The 21487-nt window shown below is 45.0% G+C and overlaps 16 non-coding genes across 16 annotated transcripts; all 16 read left to right on the top strand.

The window, feature by feature from the left end:
• Positions 1 to 1073: 1073 nt before the first annotated feature.
• On the top strand, positions 1074 to 1264 carry LOC141188300 (U2 spliceosomal RNA). The gene has a single exon (XR_012262406.1). It is a non-coding gene; the product is annotated as a U2 spliceosomal RNA (small nuclear RNA).
• Positions 1265 to 2385: 1121 nt separating this feature from the next.
• On the top strand, positions 2386 to 2576 carry LOC141191171 (U2 spliceosomal RNA). The gene has a single exon (XR_012265171.1). It is a non-coding gene; the product is annotated as a U2 spliceosomal RNA (small nuclear RNA).
• Positions 2577 to 3697: 1121 nt separating this feature from the next.
• On the top strand, positions 3698 to 3888 carry LOC141191401 (U2 spliceosomal RNA). Its single transcript, XR_012265397.1, has one exon. It is a non-coding gene; the product is annotated as a U2 spliceosomal RNA (small nuclear RNA).
• Positions 3889 to 5010: 1122 nt separating this feature from the next.
• LOC141188299 (U2 spliceosomal RNA) lies at positions 5011 to 5201 on the top strand. Its single transcript, XR_012262405.1, has one exon. It is a non-coding gene; the product is annotated as a U2 spliceosomal RNA (small nuclear RNA).
• A 1121-nt stretch (positions 5202 to 6322) lies between these two features.
• On the top strand, positions 6323 to 6513 carry LOC141188298 (U2 spliceosomal RNA). The gene has a single exon (XR_012262404.1). It is a non-coding gene; the product is annotated as a U2 spliceosomal RNA (small nuclear RNA).
• A 1121-nt stretch (positions 6514 to 7634) lies between these two features.
• Positions 7635 to 7825, top strand: LOC141188297 (U2 spliceosomal RNA). The gene has a single exon (XR_012262403.1). It is a non-coding gene; the product is annotated as a U2 spliceosomal RNA (small nuclear RNA).
• A 1121-nt stretch (positions 7826 to 8946) lies between these two features.
• LOC141188295 (U2 spliceosomal RNA) lies at positions 8947 to 9137 on the top strand. Its single transcript, XR_012262401.1, has one exon. It is a non-coding gene; the product is annotated as a U2 spliceosomal RNA (small nuclear RNA).
• Positions 9138 to 10257: 1120 nt separating this feature from the next.
• Positions 10258 to 10448, top strand: LOC141186111 (U2 spliceosomal RNA). The gene has a single exon (XR_012260590.1). It is a non-coding gene; the product is annotated as a U2 spliceosomal RNA (small nuclear RNA).
• Positions 10449 to 11568: 1120 nt separating this feature from the next.
• Positions 11569 to 11759, top strand: LOC141188294 (U2 spliceosomal RNA). Its single transcript, XR_012262400.1, has one exon. It is a non-coding gene; the product is annotated as a U2 spliceosomal RNA (small nuclear RNA).
• A 1121-nt stretch (positions 11760 to 12880) lies between these two features.
• On the top strand, positions 12881 to 13071 carry LOC141188293 (U2 spliceosomal RNA). The gene has a single exon (XR_012262399.1). It is a non-coding gene; the product is annotated as a U2 spliceosomal RNA (small nuclear RNA).
• Positions 13072 to 14193: 1122 nt separating this feature from the next.
• On the top strand, positions 14194 to 14384 carry LOC141188292 (U2 spliceosomal RNA). Its single transcript, XR_012262398.1, has one exon. It is a non-coding gene; the product is annotated as a U2 spliceosomal RNA (small nuclear RNA).
• Positions 14385 to 15505: 1121 nt separating this feature from the next.
• Positions 15506 to 15696, top strand: LOC141188290 (U2 spliceosomal RNA). Its single transcript, XR_012262397.1, has one exon. It is a non-coding gene; the product is annotated as a U2 spliceosomal RNA (small nuclear RNA).
• A 1120-nt stretch (positions 15697 to 16816) lies between these two features.
• LOC141185988 (U2 spliceosomal RNA) lies at positions 16817 to 17007 on the top strand. The gene has a single exon (XR_012260558.1). It is a non-coding gene; the product is annotated as a U2 spliceosomal RNA (small nuclear RNA).
• Positions 17008 to 18129: 1122 nt separating this feature from the next.
• Positions 18130 to 18320, top strand: LOC141188289 (U2 spliceosomal RNA). Its single transcript, XR_012262396.1, has one exon. It is a non-coding gene; the product is annotated as a U2 spliceosomal RNA (small nuclear RNA).
• A 1122-nt stretch (positions 18321 to 19442) lies between these two features.
• On the top strand, positions 19443 to 19633 carry LOC141188288 (U2 spliceosomal RNA). The gene has a single exon (XR_012262395.1). It is a non-coding gene; the product is annotated as a U2 spliceosomal RNA (small nuclear RNA).
• A 1121-nt stretch (positions 19634 to 20754) lies between these two features.
• Positions 20755 to 20945, top strand: LOC141188287 (U2 spliceosomal RNA). The gene has a single exon (XR_012262394.1). It is a non-coding gene; the product is annotated as a U2 spliceosomal RNA (small nuclear RNA).
• Positions 20946 to 21487: the final 542 nt, after the last annotated feature.

The raw sequence follows: 21487 nt of genomic DNA, 5'->3' as shown, positions 1-21487 counted from the left end.
CATTTTGCTTGTTTGTCGGATTTTGGGATGGACTCTTTGGCTTTGCTTTTCTTCTCCTCATTGGATTTTTCATGTTAAAAGTTGCAGAAGCCAGATGACAAGCTCATTTTGGTTCAACTTCAGCAACTGTGCATTGCATTGCCATGTAATGTAATGTAATGCAATGCTATCTATCTAGCTCTCCCTCTATACTTCCTTTTGGATAAACAGACATATTAGGCAAGCATTTTGGAGCTTTCACCTAAATAACTACAGGTGGTGAGATAAGCTGCACAATATAATTGACCTTTCAGTATATTGTTGCACACACACCATCTATTTAGCAAATGCCCTTGTTATCAACAGCAGCCTTTTAAACTCACCTGAGCTAACAGGTATGTGAGCTGGTTACTCTGCTGCGCTTAAAATTTCTTTTTTGGTTTGCTACAATGCCTTTTCTGAAACGTTGTCTCCCTCTGCTGGAACACTGACTTCTTTCATTTAATGCCTGCAGACTATAAAAGAGAAACCAACCCAAAAAGTTTGGTTGATTAGTCTGTGGCATTCTTTTAAACTGTTGCTTATGGCGGTCTCTGTGAGCTTCTCAGTGACATTCAGCCATCCAGGTATCCCGCCTGCAGTAGACGGAATGTGGCAATGGAACGCTGGCTGCGCGTGTCATAATAGGCTCTGAGCCTTTATATACCTGCACACAGCAGCAGCCACCTTCAGTCTGCTGCTGGACAGCCAGCAGCAGCAGCAGCAGGAGAGGTAATTAATCAGCAAACCTCCTGCTAAGGGTAGACAGCTGCTCGTTCCACCCCCCCCCCCCCCGCCTTAATTGGTTCTCCTCCCTTCCAACGGTGTTGAGGCGGGTGGGAACAGCCGGGGGTTGAGGGTACTGTGCTAAAAGAGGTGGAGTTATGCAGATCTAAAACGCGTGGATTGCAGCAGCAGCAAGCCGAAAAGTGCAGGCATGTGAGGGATCTAGAGGTTGACAGCATGTCTTCTTAACGGGAGTCCAGATGGCCATCTCCACAAATGGACTTTTCAGAATCCTTGGGTGGCACCGTAGTCGGAAACCAATTCTGGTTATCGCTTCTCGGCCTTTTGGCTAAGATCAAGTGTAGTATCTGTTCTTATCAGTTTAATATCTGATACGTCCCCTATCTGGGGACCATATATTAAATGGATTTTTAGAACAGGGAGATGGAAAAAGAGCTTGCTCTGTCCACTCCACGCATTGACCTGGTATTGCAGTATCTCCAGGACCGGTGCACCCCTTCTTTAATGCAGTTTCTAAAATCAGAAAGAATTGAATTCAATGCTTTTTGTTCATTTTGCTTGTTTGTCGGATTTTGGGATGGACTCTTTGGCTTTGCTTTTCTTCTCCTCATTGGATTTTTCATGTTAAAAGTTGCAGAAGCCAGATGACAAGCTCATTTTGGTTCAACTTCAGCAACTGTGCATTGCATTGCCATGTAATGTAATGTAATGCAATGCTATCTATCTAGCTCTCCCTCTATACTTCCTTTTGGATAAACAGACATATTAGGCAAGCATTTTGGAGCTTTCACCTAAATAACTACAGGTGGTGAGATAAGCTGCACAATATAATTGACCTTTCAGTATATTGTTGCACACACACCATCTATTTAGCAAATGCCCTTGTTATCAACAGCAGCCTTTTAAACTCACCTGAGCTAACAGGTATGTGAGCTGGTTACTCTGCTGAGCTTAAAATTTCTTTTTTGGTTTGCTACAATGCCTTTTCTGAAACGTTGTCTCCCTCTGCTGGAACACTGACTTCTTTCATTTAATGCCTGCAGACTATAAAAGAGAAACCAACCCAAAAAGTTTGGTTGATTAGTCTGTGGCATTCTTTTAAACTGTTGCTTATGGCGGTCTCTGTGAGCTTCTCAGTGACATTCAGCCATCCAGGTATCCCGCCTGCAGTAGACGGAATGTGGCAATGGAACGCTGGCTGCGCGTGTCATAATAGGCTCTGAGCCTTTATATACCTGCGCACAGCAGCAGCCACCTTCAGTCTGCTGCTGGACAGCCAGCAGCAGCAGCAGCAGGAGAGGTAATTAATCAGCAACCCTCCTGCTAAGGGTAGACAGCTGCTCGTTCCACCCCCCCCCCCGCCTTAATTGGTTCTCCTCCCTTCCAACGGTGTTGAGGCGGGTGGGAACAGCCGGGGGTTGAGGGTACTGTGCTAAAAGAGGTGGAGTTATGCAGATCTAAAACGCGTGGATTGCAGCAGCAGCAAGCCGAAAAGTGCAGGCATGTGAGGGATCTAGAGGTTGACAGCATGTCTTCTTAACGGGAGTCCAGGTGGCCATCTCCACAAATGGACTTTTCAGAATCCTTGGGTGGCACCGTAGTCGGAAACCAATTCTGGTTATCGCTTCTCGGCCTTTTGGCTAAGATCAAGTGTAGTATCTGTTCTTATCAGTTTAATATCTGATACGTCCCCTATCTGGGGACCATATATTAAATGGATTTTTAGAATAGGGAGATGGAAAAAGAGCTTGCTCTGTCCACTCCACGCATTGACCTGGTATTGCAGTATCTCCAGGACCGGTGCACCCCTTCTTTAATGCAGTTTCTAAAATCAGAAAGAATTGAATTCAATGCTTTTTGTTCATTTTGCTTGTTTGTCGGATTTTGGGATGGACCCTTTGGCTTTGCTTTTCTTCTCCTCATTGGATTTTTCATGTTAAAAGTTGCAGAAGCCAGATGACAAGCTCATTTTGGTTCAACTTCAGCAACTGTGCATTGCATTGCCATGTAATGTAATGTAATGCAATGCTATCTATCTAGCTCTCCCTCTATACTTCCTTTTGGATAAACAGACATATTAGGCAAGCATTTTGGAGCTTTCACCTAAATAACTACAGGTGGTGAGATAAGCTGCACAATATAATTGACCTTTCAGTATATTGTTGCACACACACCATCTATTTAGCAAATGCCCTTGTTATCAACAGCAGCCTTTTAAACTCACCTGAGCTAACAGGTATGTGAGCTGGTTACTCTGCTGCGCTTAAAATTTCTTTTTTGGTTTGCTACAATGCCTTTTCTGAAACGTTGTCTCCCTCTGCTGGAACACTGACTTCTTTCATTTAATGCCTGCAGACTATAAAAGAGAAACCAACCCAAAAAGTTTGGTTGATTAGTCTGTGGCATTCTTTTAAACTGTTGCTTATGGCGGTCTCTGTGAGCTTCTCAGTGACATTCAGCCATCCAGGTATCCCGCCTGCAGTAGACGGAATGTGGCAATGGAACGCTGGCTGCGCGTGTCATAATAGGCTCTGAGCCTTTATATACCTGCGCACAGCAGCAGCCACCTTCAGTCTGCTGCTGGACAGCCAGCAGCAGCAGCAGCAGGAGAGGTAATTAATCAGCAACCCTCCTGCTAAGGGTAGACAGCTGCTCGTTCCACCCCCCCCCCCGCCTTAATTGGTTCTCCTCCCTTCCAACGGTGTTGAGGCGGGTGGGAACAGCCGGGGGTTGAGGGTACTGTGCTAAAAGAGGTGGAGTTATGCAGATCTAAAACGCGTGGATTGCAGCAGCAGCAAGCCGAAAAGTGCAGGCATGTGAGGGATCTAGAGGTTGACAGCATGTCTTCTTAACTGGAGTCCAGGTGGCCATCTCCACAAATGGACTTTTCAGAATCCTTGGGTGGCACCGTAGTCGGAAACCAATTCTGGTTATCGCTTCTCGGCCTTTTGGCTAAGATCAAGTGTAGTATCTGTTCTTATCAGTTTAATATCTGATACGTCCCCTATCTGGGGACCATATATTAAATGGATTTTTAGAACAGGGAGATGGAAAAAGAGCTTGCTCTGTCCACTCCACGCATTGACCTGGTATTGCAGTATCTCCAGGACCGGTGCACCACTTCTTTAATGCAGTTTCTAAAATCAGAAAGAATTGAATTCAATGCTTTTTGTTCATTTTGCTTGTTTGTCGGATTTTGGGATGGACTCTTTGGCTTTGCTTTTCTTCTCCTCATTGGATTTTTCATGTTAAAAGTTGCAGAAGCCAGATGACAAGCTCATTTTGGTTCAACTTCAGCAACTGTGCATTGCATTGCCATGTAATGTAATGTAATGCAATGCTATCTATCTAGCTCTCCCTCTATACTTCCTTTTGGATAAACAGACATATTAGGCAAGCATTTTGGAGCTTTCACCTAAATAACTACAGGTGGTGAGATAAGCTGCACAATATAATTGACCTTTCAGTATATTGTTGCACACACACCTTCTATTTAGCAAATGCCCTTGTTATCAACAGCAGCCTTTTAAACTCACCTGAGCTAACAGGTATGTGAGCTGGTTACTCTGCTGCGCTTAAAATTTCTTTTTTGGTTTGCTACAATGCCTTTTCTGAAACGTTGTCTCCCTCTGCTGGAACACTGACTTCTTTCATTTAATGCCTGCAGACTATTAAAGAGAAACCAACCCAAAAAGTTTGGTTGATTAGTCTGTGGCATTCTTTTAAACTGTTGCTTATGGCGGTCTCTGTGAGCTTCTCAGTGACATTCAGCCATCCAGGTATCCCGCCTGCAGTAGACGGAATGTGGCAATGGAACGCTGGCTGCGCGTGTCATAATAGGCTCTGAGCCTTTATATACCTGCGCACAGCAGCAGCCACCTTCAGTCTGCTGCTGGACAGCCAGCAGCAGCAGCAGCAGGAGAGGTAATTAATCAGCAACCCTCCTGCTAAGGGTAGACAGCTGCTCGTTCCACCCCCCCCCCCCGCCTTAATTGGTTCTCCTCCCTTCCAACGGTGTTGAGGCGGGTGGGAACAGCCGGGGGTTGAGGGTACTGTGCTAAAAGAGGTGGAGTTATGCAGATCTAAAACGCGTGGATTGCAGCAGCAGCAAGCCGAAAAGTGCAGGCATGTGAGGGATCTAGAGGTTGACAGCATGTCTTCTTAACGGGAGTCCAGGTGGCCATCTCCACAAATGGACTTTTCAGAATCCTTGGGTGGCACCGTAGTCGGAAACCAATTCTGGTTATCGCTTCTCGGCCTTTTGGCTAAGATCAAGTGTAGTATCTGTTCTTATCAGTTTAATATCTGATACGTCCCCTATCTGGGGACCATATATTAAATGGATTTTTAGAACAGGGAGATGGAAAAAGAGCTTGCTCTGTCCACTCCACGCATTGACCTGGTATTGCAGTATCTCCAGGACCGGTGCACCCCTTCTTTAATGCAGTTTCTAAAATCAGAAAGAATTGAATTCAATGCTTTTTGTTCATTTTGCTTGTTTGTCGGATTTTGGGATGGACTCTTTGGCTTTGCTTTCCTTCTCCTCATTGGATTTTTCATGTTAAAAGTTGCAGAAGCCAGATGACCAGCTCATTTTGGTTCAACTTCAGCAACTGTGCATTGCATTGCCATGTAATGTAATGTAATGCAATGCTATCTATCTAGCTCTCCCTCTATACTTCCTTTTGGATAAACAGACATATTAGGCAAGCATTTTGGAGCTTTCACCTAAATAACTACAGGTGGTGAGATAAGCTGCACAATATAATTGACCTTTCAGTATATTGTTGCACACACACCATCTATTTAGCAAATGCCCTTGTTATCAACAGCAGCCTTTTAAACTCACCTGAGCTAACAGGTATGTGAGCTGGTTACTCTGCTGCGCTTAAAATTTCTTTTTTGGTTTGCTACAATGCCTTTTCTGAAACGTTGTCTCCCTCTGCTGGAACACTGACTTCTTTCATTTAATGCCTGCAGACTATAAAAGAGAAACCAACCCAAAAAGTTTGGTTGATTAGTCTGTGGCATTCTTTTAAACTGTTGCTTATGGCGGTCTCTGTGAGCTTCTCAGTGACATTCAGCCATCCAGGTATCCCGCCTGCAGTAGACGGAATGTGGCAATGGAACGCTGGCTGCGCGTGTCATAATAGGCTCTGAGCCTTTATATACCTGCGCACAGCAGCAGCCACCTTCAGTCTGCTGCTGGACAGCCAGCAGCAGCAGCAGCAGGAGAGGTAATTAATCAGCAACCCTCCTGCTAAGGGTAGACAGCTGCTCGTTCCACCCCCCCCCCCGCCTTAATTGGTTCTCCTCCCTTCCAACGGTGTTGAGGCGGGTGGGAACAGCCGGGGGTTGAGGGTACTGTGCTAAAAGAGGTGGAGTTATGCAGATCTAAAATGCGTGGATTGCAGCAGCAGCAAGCCGAAAAGTGCAGGCATGTGAGGGATCTAGAGGTTGACAGCATGTCTTCTTAACGGGAGTCCAGGTGGCCATCTCCACAAATGGACTTTTCAGAATCCTTGGGTGGCACCGTAGTCGGAAACCAATTCTGGTTATCGCTTCTCGGCCTTTTGGCTAAGATCAAGTGTAGTATCTGTTCTTATCAGTTTAATATCTGATACGTCCCCTATCTGGGGACCATATATTAAATGGATTTTTAGAACAGGGAGATGGAAAAAGAGCTTGCTCTGTCCACTCCACGCATTGACCTGGTATTGCAGTATCTCCAGGACCGGTGCACCCCTTCTTTAATGCAGTTTCTAAAATCAGAAAGAATTGAATTCAATGCTTTTTGTTCATTTTGCTTGTTTGTCGGATTTTGTGATGGACTCTTTGGCTTTGCTTTTCTTCTCCTCATTGGATTTTTCATGTTAAAAGTTGCAGAAGCCAGATGACAAGCTCATTTTGGTTCAACTTCAGCAACTGTGCATTGCATTGCCATGTAATGTAATGTAATGCAATGCTATCTATCTAGCTCTCCCTCTATACTTCCTTTTGGATAAACAGACATATTAGGCAAGCATTTTGGAGCTTTCACCTAAATAACTACAGGTGGTGAGATAAGCTGCACAATATAATTGACCTTTCAGTATATTGTTGCACACACACCATCTATTTAGCAAATGCCCTTGTTATCAACAGCAGCCTTTTAAACTCACCTGAGCTAACAGGTATGTGAGCTGGTTACTCTGCTGCGCTTAAAATTTCTTTTTTGGTTTGCTACAATGCCTTTTCTGAAACGTTGTCTCCCTCTGCTGGAACACTGACTTCTTTCATTTAATGCCTGCAGACTATAAAAGAGAAACCAACCCAAAAAGTTTGGTTAATTAGTCTGTGGCATTCTTTTAAACTGTTGCTTATGGCGGTCTCTGTGAGCTTCTCAGTGACATTCAGCCATCCAGGTATCCCGCCTGCAGTAGACGGAATGTGGCAATGGAACGCTGGCTGCGCGTGTCATAATAGGCTCTGAGCCTTTATATACCTGCGCACAGCAGCAGCCACCTTCAGTCTGCTGCTGGACAGCCAGCAGCAGCAGCAGCAGGAGAGGTAATTAATCAGCAACCCTCCTGCTAAGGGTAGACAGCTGCTCGTTCCACCCCCCCCCCCGCCTTAATTGGTTCTCCTCCCTTCCAACGGCGTTGAGGCGGGTGGGAACAGCCGGGGGTTGAGGGTACTGTGCTAAAAGAGGTGGAGTTATGCAGATCTAAAACGCGTGGATTGCAGCAGCAGCAAGCCGAAAAGTGCAGGCATGTGATGGATCTAGAGGTTGACAGCATGTCTTCTTAACGGGAGTCCAGGTGGCCATCTCCACAAATGGACTTTTCAGAATCCTTGGGTGGCACCGTAGTCGGAAACCAATTCTGGTTATCGCTTCTCGGCCTTTTGGCTAAGATCAAGTGTAGTATCTGTTCTTATCAGTTTAATATCTGATACGTCCCCTATCTGGGGACCATATATTAAATGGATTTTTAGAACAGGGAGATGGAAAAAGAGCTTGCTCTGTCCACTCCACGCATTGACCTGGTATTGCAGTATCTCCAGGACCGGTGCACCCCTTCTTTAATGCAGTTTCTAAAATCAGAAAGAATTGAATTCAATGCTTTTTGTTCATTTTGCTTGTTTGTCGGATTTTGGGATGGACTCTTTGGCTTTGCTTCTCTTCTCCTCATTGGATTTTTCATGTTAAAAGTTGCAGAAGCCAGATGACAAGCTCATTTTGGTTCAACTTCAGCAACTGTGCATTGCATTGCCATGTAATGTAATGTAATGCAATGCTATCCATCTAGCTCTCCCTCTATACTTCCTTTTGGATAAACAGACATATTAGGCAAGCATTTTGGAGCTTTCACCTAAATAACTACAGGTGGTGAGATAAGCTGCACAATATAATTGACCTTTCAGTATATTGTTGCACACACACCATCTATTTAGCAAATGCCCTTGTTATCAACAGCAGCCTTTTAAACTCACCTGAGCTAACAGGTATGTGAGCTGGTTACTCTGCTGCGCTTAAAATTTCTTTTTTGGTTTGCTACAATGCCTTTTCTGAAACGTTGTCTCCCTCTGCTGGAACACTGACTTCTTTCATTTAATGCCTGCAGACTATAAAAGAGAAACCAACCCAAAAAGTTTGGTTGATTAGTCTGTGGCATTCTTTTAAACTCTTGCTTATGGCGGTCTCTGTGAGCTTCTCAGTGACATTCAGCCATCCAGGTATCCCGCCTGCAGTAGACGGAATGTGGCAATGGAACGCTGGCTGCGCGTGTCATAATAGGCTCTGAGCCTTTATATACCTGCGCACAGCAGCAGCCACCTTCAGTCTGCTGCTGGACAGCCAGCAGCAGCAGCAGCAGGAGAGGTAATTAATCAGCAACCCTCCTGCTAAGGGTAGACAGCTGCTCGTTCCACCCCCCCCCCCGCCTTAATTGGTTCTCCTCCCTTCCAACGGTGTTGAGGCGGGTGGGAACAGCCGGGGGTTGAGGGTACTGTGCTAAAAGAGGTGGAGTTATGCAGATCTAAAATGCGTGGATTGCAGCAGCAGCAAGCCGAAAAGTGCAGGCATGTGAGGGATCTAGAGGTTGACAGCATGTCTTCTTAACGGGAGTCCAGGTGGCCATCTCCACAAATGGACTTTTCAGAATCCTTGGGTGGCACCGTAGTCGGAAACCAATTCTGGTTATCGCTTCTCGGCCTTTTGGCTAAGATCAAGTGTAGTATCTGTTCTTATCAGTTTAATATCTGATACGTCCCCTATCTGGGGACCATATATTAAATGGATTTTTAGAACAGGGAGATGGAAAAAGAGCTTGCTCTGTCCACTCCACGCATTGACCTGGTATTGCAGTATCTCCAGGACCGGTGCACCCCTTCTTTAATGCAGTTTCTAAAATCAGAAAGAATTGAATTCAATGCTTTTTGTTCATTTTGCTTGTTTGTCGGATTTTGTGATGGACTCTTTGGCTTTGCTTTTCTTCTCCTCATTGGATTTTTCATGTTAAAAGTTGCAGAAGCCAGATGACAAGCTCATTTTGGTTCAACTTCAGCAACTGTGCATTGCATTGCCATGTAATGTAATGTAATGCAATGCTATCTATCTAGCTCTCCCTCTATACTTCCTTTTGGATAAACAGACATATTAGGCAAGCATTTTGGAGCTTTCACCTAAATAACTACAGGTGGTGAGATAAGCTGCACAATATAATTGACCTTTCAGTATATTGTTGCACACACACCATCTATTTAGCAAATGCCCTTGTTATCAACAGCAGCCTTTTAAACTCACCTGAGCTAACAGGTATGTGAGCTGGTTACTCTGCTGCGCTTAAAATTTCTTTTTTGGTTTGCTACAATGCCTTTTCTGAAACGTTGTCTCCCTCTGCTGGAACACTGACTTCTTTCATTTAATGCCTGCAGACTATAAAAGAGAAACCAACCCAAAAAATTTGGTTGATTAGTCTGTGGCATTCTTTTAAACTGTTGCTTATGGCGGTCTCTGTGAGCTTCTCAGTGACATTCAGCCATCCAGGTATCCCGCCTGCAGTAGACGGAATGTGGCAATGGAACGCTGGCTGCGCGTGTCATAATAGGCTCTGAGCCTTTATATACCTGCGCACAGCAGCAGCCACCTTCAGTCTGCTGCTGGACAGCCAGCAGCAGCAGCAGCAGGAGAGGTAATTAATCAGCAACCCTCCTGCTAAGGGTAGACAGCTGCTCGTTCCACCCCCCCCCCGCCTTAATTGGTTCTCCTCCCTTCCAACGGTGTTGAGGCGGGTGGGAACAGCCGGGGGTTGAGGGTACTGTGCTAAAAGAGGTGGAGTTATGCAGATCTAAAACGCGTGGATTGCAGCAGCAGCAAGCCGAAAAGTGCAGGCATGTGAGGGATCTAGAGGTTGACAGCATGTCTTCTTAACGGGAGTCCAGGTGGCCATCTCCACAAATGGACTTTTCAGAATCCTTGGGTGGCACCGTAGTCGGAAACCAATTCTGGTTATCGCTTCTCGGCCTTTTGGCTAAGATCAAGTGTAGTATCTGTTCTTATCAGTTTAATATCTGATACGTCCCCTATCTGGGGACCATATATTAAATGAATTTTTAGAACAGGGAGATGGAAAAAGAGCTTGCTCTGTCCACTCCACGCATTGACCTGGTATTGCAGTATCTCCAGGACCGGTGCACCCCTTCTTTAATGCAGTTTCTAAAATCAGAAAGAATTGAATTCAATGCTTTTTGTTCATTTTGCTTGTTTGTCGGATTTTGGGATGGACTCTTTGGCTTTGCTTTTCTTCTCCTCATTGGATTTTTCATGTTAAAAGTTGCAGAAGCCAGATGACAAGCTCATTTTGGTTCAACTTCAGCAACTGTGCATTGCATTGCCATGTAATGTAATGTAATGCAATGCTATCTATCTAGCTCTCCCTCTATACTTCCTTTTGGATAAACAGACATATTAGGCAAGCATTTTGGAGCTTTCACCTAAATAACTACAGGTGGTGAGATAAGCTGCACAATATAATTGACCTTTCAGTATATTGTTGCACACACACCATCTATTTAGCAAATGCCCTTGTTATCAACAGCAGCCTTTTAAACTCACCTGAGCTAACAGGTATGTGAGCTGGTTACTCTGCTGCGCTTAAAATTTCTTTTTTGGTTTGCTACAATGCCTTTTCTGAAACGTTGTCTCCCTCTGCTGGAACACTGACTTCTTTCATTTAATGCCTGCAGACTATAAAAGAGAAACCAACCCAAAAAGTTTGGTTGATTAGTCTGTGGCATTCTTTTAAACTGTTGCTTATGGCGGTCTCTGTGAGCTTCTCAGTGACATTCAGCCATCCAGGTATCCCGCCTGCAGTAGACGGAATGTGGCAATGGAACGCTGGCTGCGCGTGTCATAATAGGCTCTGAGCCTTTATATACCTGCGCACAGCAGCAGCCACCTTCAGTCTGCTGCTGGACAGCCAGCAGCAGCAGCAGCAGGAGAGGTAATTAATCAGCAACCCTCCTGCTAAGGGTAGACAGCTGCTCGTTCCACCCCCCCCCCGCCTTAATTGGTTCTCCTCCCTTCCAACGGCGTTGAGGCGGGTGGGAACAGCCGGGGGTTGAGGGTACTGTGCTAAAAGAGGTGGAGTTATGCAGATCTAAAACGCGTGGATTGCAGCAGCAGCAAGCCGAAAAGTGCAGGCATGTGAGGGATCTAGAGGTTGACAGCATGTCTTCTTAACGGGAGTCCAGGTGGCCATCTCCACAAATGGACTTTTCAGAATCCTTGGGTGGCACCGTAGTCGGAAACCAATTCTGGTTATCGCTTCTCGGCCTTTTGGCTAAGATCAAGTGTAGTATCTGTTCTTATCAGTTTAATATCTGATACGTCCCCTATCTGGGGACCATATATTAAATGGATTTTTAGAACAGGGAGATGGAAAAAGAGCTTGCTCTGTCCACTCCACGCATTGACCTGGTATTGCAGTATCTCCAGGACCGGTGCACCCCTTCTTTAATGCAGTTTCTAAAATCAGAAAGAATTGAATTCAATGCTTTTTGTTCATTTTGCTTGTTTGTCGGATTTTGGGATGGACTCTTTGGCTTTGCTTCTCTTCTCCTCATTGGATTTTTCATGTTAAAAGTTGCAGAAGCCAGATGACAAGCTCATTTTGGTTCAACTTCAGCAACTGTGCATTGCATTGCCATGTAATGTAATGTAATGCAATGCTATCCATCTAGCTCTCCCTCTATACTTCCTTTTGGATAAACAGACATATTAGGCAAGCATTTTGGAGCTTTCACCTAAATAACTACAGGTGGTGAGATAAGCTGCACAATATAATTGACCTTTCAGTATATTGTTGCACACACACCATCTATTTAGCAAATGCCCTTGTTATCAACAGCAGCCTTTTAAACTCACCTGAGCTAACAGGTATGTGAGCTGGTTACTCTGCTGCGCTTAAAATTTCTTTTTTGGTTTGCTACAATGCCTTTTCTGAAACGTTGTCTCCCTCTGCTGGAACACTGACTTCTTTCATTTAATGCCTGCAGACTATAAAAGAGAAACCAACCCAAAAAGTTTGGTTGATTAGTCTGTGGCATTCTTTTAAACTGTTGCTTATGGCGGTCTCTGTGAGCTTCTCAGTGACATTCAGCCATCCAGGTATCCCGCCTGCAGTAGACGGAATGTGGCAATGGAACGCTGGCTGCGCGTGTCATAATAGGCTCTGAGCCTTTATATACCTGCGCACAGCAGCAGCCACCTTCAGTCTGCTGCTGGACAGCCAGCAGCAGCAGCAGCAGGAGAGGTAATTAATCAGCAACCCTCCTGCTAAGGGTAGACAGCTGCTCGTTCCACCCCCCCCCCCGCCTTAATTGGTTCTCCTCCCTTCCAACGGTGTTGAGGCGGGTGGGAACAGCCGGGGGTTGAGGGTACTGTGCTAAAAGAGGTGGAGTTATGCAGATCTAAAACGCGTGGATTGCAGCAGCAGCAAGCCGAAAAGTGCAGGCATGTGAGGGATCTAGAGGTTGACAGCATGTCTTCTTAACTGGAGTCCAGGTGGCCATCTCCACAAATGGACTTTTCAGAATCCTTGGGTGGCACCGTAGTCGGAAACCAATTCTGGTTATCGCTTCTCGGCCTTTTGGCTAAGATCAAGTGTAGTATCTGTTCTTATCAGTTTAATATCTGATACGTCCCCTATCTGGGGACCATATATTAAATGGATTTTTAGAACAGGGAGATGGAAAAAGAGCTTGCTCTGTCCACTCCACGCATTGACCTGGTATTGCAGTATCTCCAGGACCGGTGCACCCCTTCTTTAATGCAGTTTCTAAAATCAGAAAGAATTGAATTCAATGCTTTTTGTTCATTTTGCTTGTTTGTCGGATTTTGGGATGGACTCTTTGGCTTTGCTTTTCTTCTCCTCATTGGATTTTTCATGTTAAAAGTTGCAGAAGCCAGATGACAAGCTCATTTTGGTTCAACTTCAGCAACTGTGCATTGCATTGCCATGTAATGTAATGTAATGCAATGCTATCTATCTAGCTCTCCCTCTATACTTCCTTTTGGATAAACAGACATATTAGGCAAGCATTTTGGAGCTTTCACCTAAATAACTACAGGTGGTGAGATAAGCTGCACAATATAATTGACCTTTCAGTATATTGTTGCACACACACCTTCTATTTAGCAAATGCCCTTGTTATCAACAGCAGCCTTTTAAACTCACCTGAGCTAACAGGTATGTGAGCTGGTTACTCTGCTGCGCTTAAAATTTCTTTTTTGGTTTGCTACAATGCCTTTTCTGAAACGTTGTCTCCCTCTGCTGGAACACTGACTTCTTTCATTTAATGCCTGCAGACTATAAAAGAGAAACCAACCCAAAAAGTTTGGTTGATTAGTCTGTGGCATTCTTTTAAACTGTTGCTTATGGCGGTCTCTGTGAGCTTCTCAGTGACATTCAGCCATCCAGGTATCCCGCCTGCAGTAGACGGAATGTGGCAATGGAACGCTGTCTGCGCGTGTCATAATAGGCTCTGAGCCTTTATATACCTGCGCACAGCAGCAGCCACCTTCAGTCTGCTGCTGGACAGCCAGCAGCAGCAGCAGCAGGAGAGGTAATTAATCAGCAACCCTCCTGCTAAGGGTAGACAGCTGCTCGTTCCACCCCCCCCCCCCGCCTTAATTGGTTCTCCTCCCTTCCAACGGTGTTGAGGCGGGTGGGAACAGCCGGGGGTTGAGGGTACTGTGCTAAAAGAGGTGGAGTTATGCAGATCTAAAACGCGTGGATTGCAGCAGCAGCAAGCCGAAAAGTGCAGGCATGTGAGGGATCTAGAGGTTGACAGCATGTCTTCTTAACGGGAGTCCAGGTGGCCATCTCCACAAATGGACTTTTCAGAATCCTTGGGTGGCACCGTAGTCGGAAACCAATTCTGGTTATCGCTTCTCGGCCTTTTGGCTAAGATCAAGTGTAGTATCTGTTCTTATCAGTTTAATATCTGATACGTCCCCTATCTGGGGACCATATATTAAATGGATTTTTAGAACAGGGAGATGGAAAAAGAGCTTGCTCTGTCCACTCCACGCATTGACCTGGTATTGCAGTATCTCCAGGACCGGTGCACCCCTTCTTTAATGCAGTTTCTAAAATCAGAAAGAATTGAATTCAATGCTTTTTGTTCATTTTGCTTGTTTGTCGGATTTTGGGATGGACTCTTTGGCTTTGCTTTTCTTCTCCTCATTGGATTTTTCATGTTAAAAGTTGCAGAAGCCAGATGACAAGCTCATTTTGGTTCAACTTCAGCAACTGTGCATTGCATTGCCATGTAATGTAATGTAATGCAATGCTATCTATCTAGCTCTCCCTCTATACTTCCTTTTGGATAAACAGACATATTAGGCAAGCATTTTGGAGCTTTCACCTAAATAACTACAGGTGGTGAGATAAGCTGCACAATATAATTGACCTTTCAGTATATTGTTGCACACACACCATCTATTTAGCAAATGCCCTTGTTATCAACAGCAGCCTTTTAAACTCACCTGAGCTAACAGGTATGTGAGCTGGTTACTCTGCTGCGCTTAAAATTTCTTTTTTGGTTTGCTACAATGCCTTTTCTGAAACGTTGTCTCCCTCTGCTGGAACACTGACTTCTTTCATTTAATGCCTGCAGACTATAAAAGAGAAACCAACCCAAAAAGTTTGGTTGATTAGTCTGTGGCATTCTTTTAAACTGTTGCTTATGGCGGTCTCTGTGAGCTTCTCAGTGACATTCAGCCATCCAGGTATCCCGCCTGCAGTAGACGGAATGTGGCAATGGAACGCTGGCTGCGCGTGTCATAATAGGCTCTGAGCCTTTATATACCTGCGCACAGCAGCAGCCACCTTCAGTCTGCTGCTGGACAGCCAGCAGCAGCAGCAGCAGGAGAGGTAATTAATCAGCAACCCTCCTGCTAAGGGTAGACAGCTGCTCGTTCCACCCCCCCCCCCGCCTTAATTGGTTCTCCTCCCTTCCAACGGTGTTGAGGCGGGTGGGAACAGCCGGGGGTTGAGGGTACTGTGCTAAAAGAGGTGGAGTTATGCAGATCTAAAATGCGTGGATTGCAGCAGCAGCAAGCCGAAAAGTGCAGGCATGTGAGGGATCTAGAGGTTGACAGCATGTCTTCTTAACGGGAGTCCAGGTGGCCATCTCCACAAATGGACTTTTCAGAATCCTTGGGTGGCACCGTAGTCGGAAACCAATTCTGGTTATCGCTTCTCGGCCTTTTGGCTAAGATCAAGTGTAGTATCTGTTCTTATCAGTTTAATATCTGATACGTCCCCTATCTGGGGACCATATATTAAATGGATTTTTAGAACAGGGAGATGGAAAAAGAGCTTGCTCTGTCCACTCCACGCATTGACCTGGTATTGCAGTATCTCCAGGACCGGTGCACCCCTTCTTTAATGCAGTTTCTAAAATCAGAAAGAATTGAATTCAATGCTTTTTGTTCATTTTGCTTGTTTGTCGGATTTTGTGATGGACTCTTTGGCTTTGCTTTTCTTCTCCTCATTGGATTTTTCATGTTAAAAGTTGCAGAAGCCAGATGACAAGCTCATTTTGGTTCAACTTCAGCAACTGTGCATTGCATTGCCATGTAATGTAATGTAATGCAATGCTATCTATCTAGCTCTCCCTCTATACTTCCTTTTGGATAAACAGACATATTAGGCAAGCATTTTGGAGCTTTCACCTAAATAACTACAGGTGGTGAGATAAGCTGCACAATATAATTGACCTTTCAGTATATTGTTGCACACACACCATCTATTTAGCAAATGCCCTTGTTATCAACAGCAGCCTTTTAAACTCACCTGAGCTAACAGGTATGTGAGCTGGTTACTCTGCTGCGCTTAAAATTTCTTTTTTGGTTTGCTACAATGCCTTTTCTGAAACGTTGTCTCCCTCTGCTGGAACACTGACTTCTTTCATTTAATGCCTGCAGACTATAAAAGAGAAACCAACCCAAAAAATTTGGTTGATTAGTCTGTGGCATTCTTTTAAACTGTTGCTTATGGCGGTCTCTGTGAGCTTCTCAGTGACATTCAGCCATCCAGGTATCCCGCCTGCAGTAGACGGAATGTGGCAATGGAACGCTGGCTGCGCGTGTCATAATAGGCTCTGAGCCTTTATATACCTGCGCACAGCAGCAGCCACCTTCAGTCTGCTGCTGGACAGCCAGCAGCAGCAGCAGCAGGAGAGGTAATTAATCAGCAACCCTCCTGCTAAGGGTAGACAGCTGCTCGTTCCACCCCCCCCCCGCCTTAATTGGTTCTCCTCCCTTCCAACGGTGTTGAGGCGGGTGGGAACAGCCGGGGGTTGAGGGTACTGTGCTAAAAGAGGTGGAGTTATGCAGATCTAAAACGCGTGGATTGCAGCAGCAGCAAGCCGAAAAGTGCAGGCATGTGAGGGATCTAGAGGTTGACAGCATGTCTTCTTAACGGGAGTCCAGGTGGCCATCTCCACAAATGGACTTTTCAGAATCCTTGGGTGGCACCGTAGTCGGAAACCAATTCTGGTTATCGCTTCTCGGCCTTTTGGCTAAGATCAAGTGTAGTATCTGTTCTTATCAGTTTAATATCTGATACGTCCCCTATCTGGGGACCATATATTAAATGAATTTTTAGAACAGGGAGATGGAAAAAGAGCTTGCTCTGTCCACTCCACGCATTGACCTGGTATTGCAGTATCTCCAGGACCGGTGCACCCCTTCTTTAATGCAGTTTCTAAAATCAGAAAGAATTGAATTCAATGCTTTTTGTTCATTTTGCTTGTTTGTCGGATTTTGGGATGGACTCTTTGGCTTTGCTTTTCTTCTCCTCATTGGATTTTTCATGTTAAAAGTTGCAGAAGCCAGATGACAAGCTCATTTTGGTTCAACTTCAGCAACTGTGCATTGCATTGCCATGTAATGTAATGTAATGCAATGCTATCTATCTAGCTCTCCCTCTATACTTCCTTTTGGATAAACAGACATATTAGGCAAGCATTTTGGAGCTTTCACCTAAATAACTACAGGTGGTGAGATAAGCTGCACAATATAATTGACCTTTCAGTATATTGTTGCACACACACCATCTATTTAGCAAATGCCCTTGTTATCAACAGCAGCCTTTTAAACTCACCTGAGCTAACAGGTATGTGAGCTGGTTACTCTGCTGCGCTTAAAATTTCTTTTTTGGTTTGCTACAATGCCTTTTCTGAAACGTTGTCTCCCTCTGCTGGAACACTGACTTCTTTCATTTAATGCCTGCAGACTATAAAAGAGAAACCAACCCAAAAAGTTTGGTTAATTAGTCTGTGGCATTCTTTTAAACTGTTGCTTATGGCGGTCTCTGTGAGCTTCTCAGTGACATTCAGCCATCCAGGTATCCCGCCTGCAGTAGACGGAATGTGGCAATGGAACGCTGGCTGCGCGTGTCATAATAGGCTCTGAGCCTTTATATACCTGCGCACAGCAGCAGCCACCTTCAGTCTGCTGCTGGACAGCCAGCAGCAGCAGCAGCAGGAGAGGTAATTAATCAGCAACCCTCCTGCTAAGGGTAGACAGCTGCTCGTTCCACCCCCCCCCCCCGCCTTAATTGGTTCTCCTCCCTTCCAACGGCGTTGAGGCGGGTGGGAACAGCCGGGGGTTGAGGGTACTGTGCTAAAAGAGGTGGAGTTATGCAGATCTAAAACGCGTGGATTGCAGCAGCAGCAAGCCGAAAAGTGCAGGCATGTGAGGGATCTAGAGGTTGACAGCATGTCTTCTTAACGGGAGTCCAGGTGGCCATCTCCACAAATGGACTTTTCAGAATCCTTGGGTGGCACCGTAGTCGGAAACCAATTCTGGTTATCGCTTCTCGGCCTTTTGGCTAAGATCAAGTGTAGTATCTGTTCTTATCAGTTTAATATCTGATACGTCCCCTATCTGGGGACCATATATTAAATGGATTTTTAGAACAGGGAGATGGAAAAAGAGCTTGCTCTGTCCACTCCACGCATTGACCTGGTATTGCAGTATCTCCAGGACCGGTGCACCCCTTCTTTAATGCAGTTTCTAAAATCAGAAAGAATTGAATTCAATGCTTTTTGTTCATTTTGCTTGTTTGTCGGATTTTAGGATGGACTCTTTGGCTTTGCTTCTCTTCTCCTCATTGGATTTTTCATGTTAAAAGTTGCAGAAGCCAGATGACAAGCTCATTTTGGTTCAACTTCAGCAACTGTGCATTGCATTGCCATGTAATGTAATGTAATGCAATGCTATCCATCTAGCTCTCCCTCTATACTTCCTTTTGGATAAACAGACATATTAGGCAAGCATTTTGGAGCTTTCACCTAAATAACTACAGGTGGTGAGATAAGCTGCACAATATAATTGACCTTTCAGTATATTGTTGCACACACACCATCTATTTAGCAAATGCCCTTGTTATCAACAGCAGCCTTTTAAACTCACCTGAGCTAACAGGTATGTGAGCTGGTTACTCTGCTGCGCTTAAAATTTCTTTTTTGGTTTGCTACAATGCCTTTTCTGAAACGTTGTCTCCCTCTGCTGGAACACTGACTTCTTTCATTTAATGCCTGCAGACTATAAAAGAGAAACCAACCCAAAAAGTTTGGTTAATTAGTCTGTGGCATTCTTTTAAACTGTTGCTTATGGCGGTCTCTGTGAGCTTCTCAGTGACATTCAGCCATCCAGGTATCCCGCCTGCAGTAGACGGAATGTGGCAATGGAACGCTGGCTGCGCGTGTCATAATAGGCTCTGAGCCTTTATATACCTGCGCACAGCAGCAGCCACCTTCAGTCTGCTGCTGGACAGCCAGCAGCAGCAGCAGCAGGAGAGGTAATTAATCAGCAACCCTCCTGCTAAGGGTAGACAGCTGCTCGTTCCACCCCCCCCCCCCGCCTTAATTGGTTCTCCTCCCTTCCAACGGCGTTGAGGCGGGTGGGAACAGCCGGGGGTTGAGGGTACTGTGCTAAAAGAGGTGGAGTTATGCAGATCTAAAACGCGTGGATTGCAGCAGCAGCAAGCCGAAAAGTGCAGGCATGTGAGGGATCTAGAGGTTGACAGCATGTCTTCTTAACGGGAGTCCAGGTGGCCATCTCCACAAATGGACTTTTCAGAATCCTTGGGTGGCACCGTAGTCGGAAACCAATTCTGGTTATCGCTTCTCGGCCTTTTGGCTAAGATCAAGTGTAGTATCTGTTCTTATCAGTTTAATATCTGATACGTCCCCTATCTGGGGACCATATATTAAATGGATTTTTAGAACAGGGAGATGGAAAAAGAGCTTGCTCTGTCCACTCCACGCATTGACCTGGTATTGCAGTATCTCCAGGACCGGTGCACCCCTTCTTTAATGCAGTTTCTAAAATCAGAAAGAATTGAATTCAATGCTTTTTGTTCATTTTGCTTGTTTGTCGGATTTTGGGATGGACTCTTTGGCTTTGCTTCTCTTCTCCTCATTGGATTTTTCATGTTAAAAGTTGCAGAAGCCAGATGACAAGCTCATTTTGGTTCAACTTCAGCAACTGTGCATTGCATTGCCATGTAATGTAATGTAATGCAATGCTATCCATCTAGCTCTCCCTCTATACTTCCTTTTGGATAAACAGACATATTAGGCAAGCATTTTGGAGCTTTCACCTAAATAACTACAGGTGGTGAGATAAGCTGCACAATATAATTGACCTTTCAGTATATTGTTGCACACACACCATCTATTTAGCAAATGCCCTTGTTATCAACAGCAGCCTTTTAAACTCACCTGAGCTAACAGGTATGTGAGCTGGTTACTCTGCTGCGCTTAAAATTTCTTTTTTGGTTTGCTACAATGCCTTTTCTGAAACGTTGTCTCCCTCTGCTGGAACACTGACTTCTTTCATTTAATGCCTGCAGACTATAAAAGAGAAACCAACCCAAAAAGTTTGGTTAATTAGTCTGTGGCATTCTTTTAAACTGTTGCTTATGGCGGTCTCTGTGAGCTTCTCAGTGACATTCAGCCATCCAGGTATCCCGCCTGCAGTAGACGGAATGTGGCAATGGAACGCTGGCTGCGCGTGTCATAATAGGCTCTGAGCCTTTATATACCTGCGCACAGCAGCAGCCACCTTCAGTCTGCTGCTGGACAGCCAGCAGCAGCAGCAGCAGGAGAGGTAATTAATCAGCAACCCTCCTGCTAAGGGTAGACAGCTGCTCGTTCCACCCCCCCCCCCGCCTTAATTGGTTCTCCTCCCTTCCAACGGCGTTGAGGCGGGTGGGAACAGCCGGGGGTTGAGGGTACTGTGCTAAAAGAGGTGGAGTTATGCAGATCTAAAACGCGTGGATTGCAGCAGCAGCAAGCCGAAAAGTGCAGGCATGTGAGGGATCTAGAGGTTGACAGCATGTCTTCTTAACGGGAGTCCAGGTGGCCATCTCCACAAATGGACTTTTCAGAATCCTTGGGTGGCACCGTAGTCGGAAACCAATTCTGGTTATCGCTTCTCGGCCTTTTGGCTAAGATCAAGTGTAGTATCTGTTCTTATCAGTTTAATATCTGATACGTCCCCTATCTGGGGACCATATATTAAATGGATTTTTAGAACAGGGAGATGGAAAAAGAGCTTGCTCTGTCCACTCCACGCATTGACCTGGTATTGCAGTATCTCCAGGACCGGTGCACCCCTTCTTTAATGCAGTTTCTAAAACCAGAAAGAATTGAATTCAATGCTTTTTGTTCATTTTGCTTGTTTGTCGGATTTTGGGATGGACTCTTTGGCTTTGCTTTTCTTCTCCTCATTGGATTTTTCATGTTAAAAGTTGCAGAAGCCAGATGACAAGCTCATTTTGGTTCAACTTCAGCAACTGTGCATTGCATTGCCATGTAATGTAATGTAATGCAATGCTATCTATCTAGCTCTCCCTCTATACTTCCTTTTGGATAAACAGACATATTAGGCAAGCATTTTGGAGCTTTCACCTAAATAACTACAGGTGGTGAGATAAGCTGCACAATATAATTGACCTTTCAGTATATTGTTGCACACACACCATCTATTTAGCAAATGCCCTTGTTATCAACAGCAGCCTTTTAAACTCACCTGAGCTAACAGGTATGTGAGCTGGTTACTCTGCTGCGCTTAAAATTTCTTTTTTGGTTTGCTACAATGCCTTTTCTGAAACGTTGTCTCCCTCTGCTGGAACACTGACTTCTTTCATTTAGTGCCTGC

The sequence above is a fragment of the Phyllobates terribilis genome, unplaced genomic scaffold (genome assembly GCF_046119375.1).
Source record: "Phyllobates terribilis strain yellow unplaced genomic scaffold, ASM4611937v1 Scaffold_40__1_contigs__length_11209783, whole genome shotgun sequence".
Lineage (NCBI taxonomy): Eukaryota > Metazoa > Chordata > Amphibia > Anura > Dendrobatidae > Phyllobates > Phyllobates terribilis.
The sequence above is the reverse complement of the archived record's forward strand: the minus strand, read 5'-3'. Positions and strand labels throughout refer to the sequence as shown.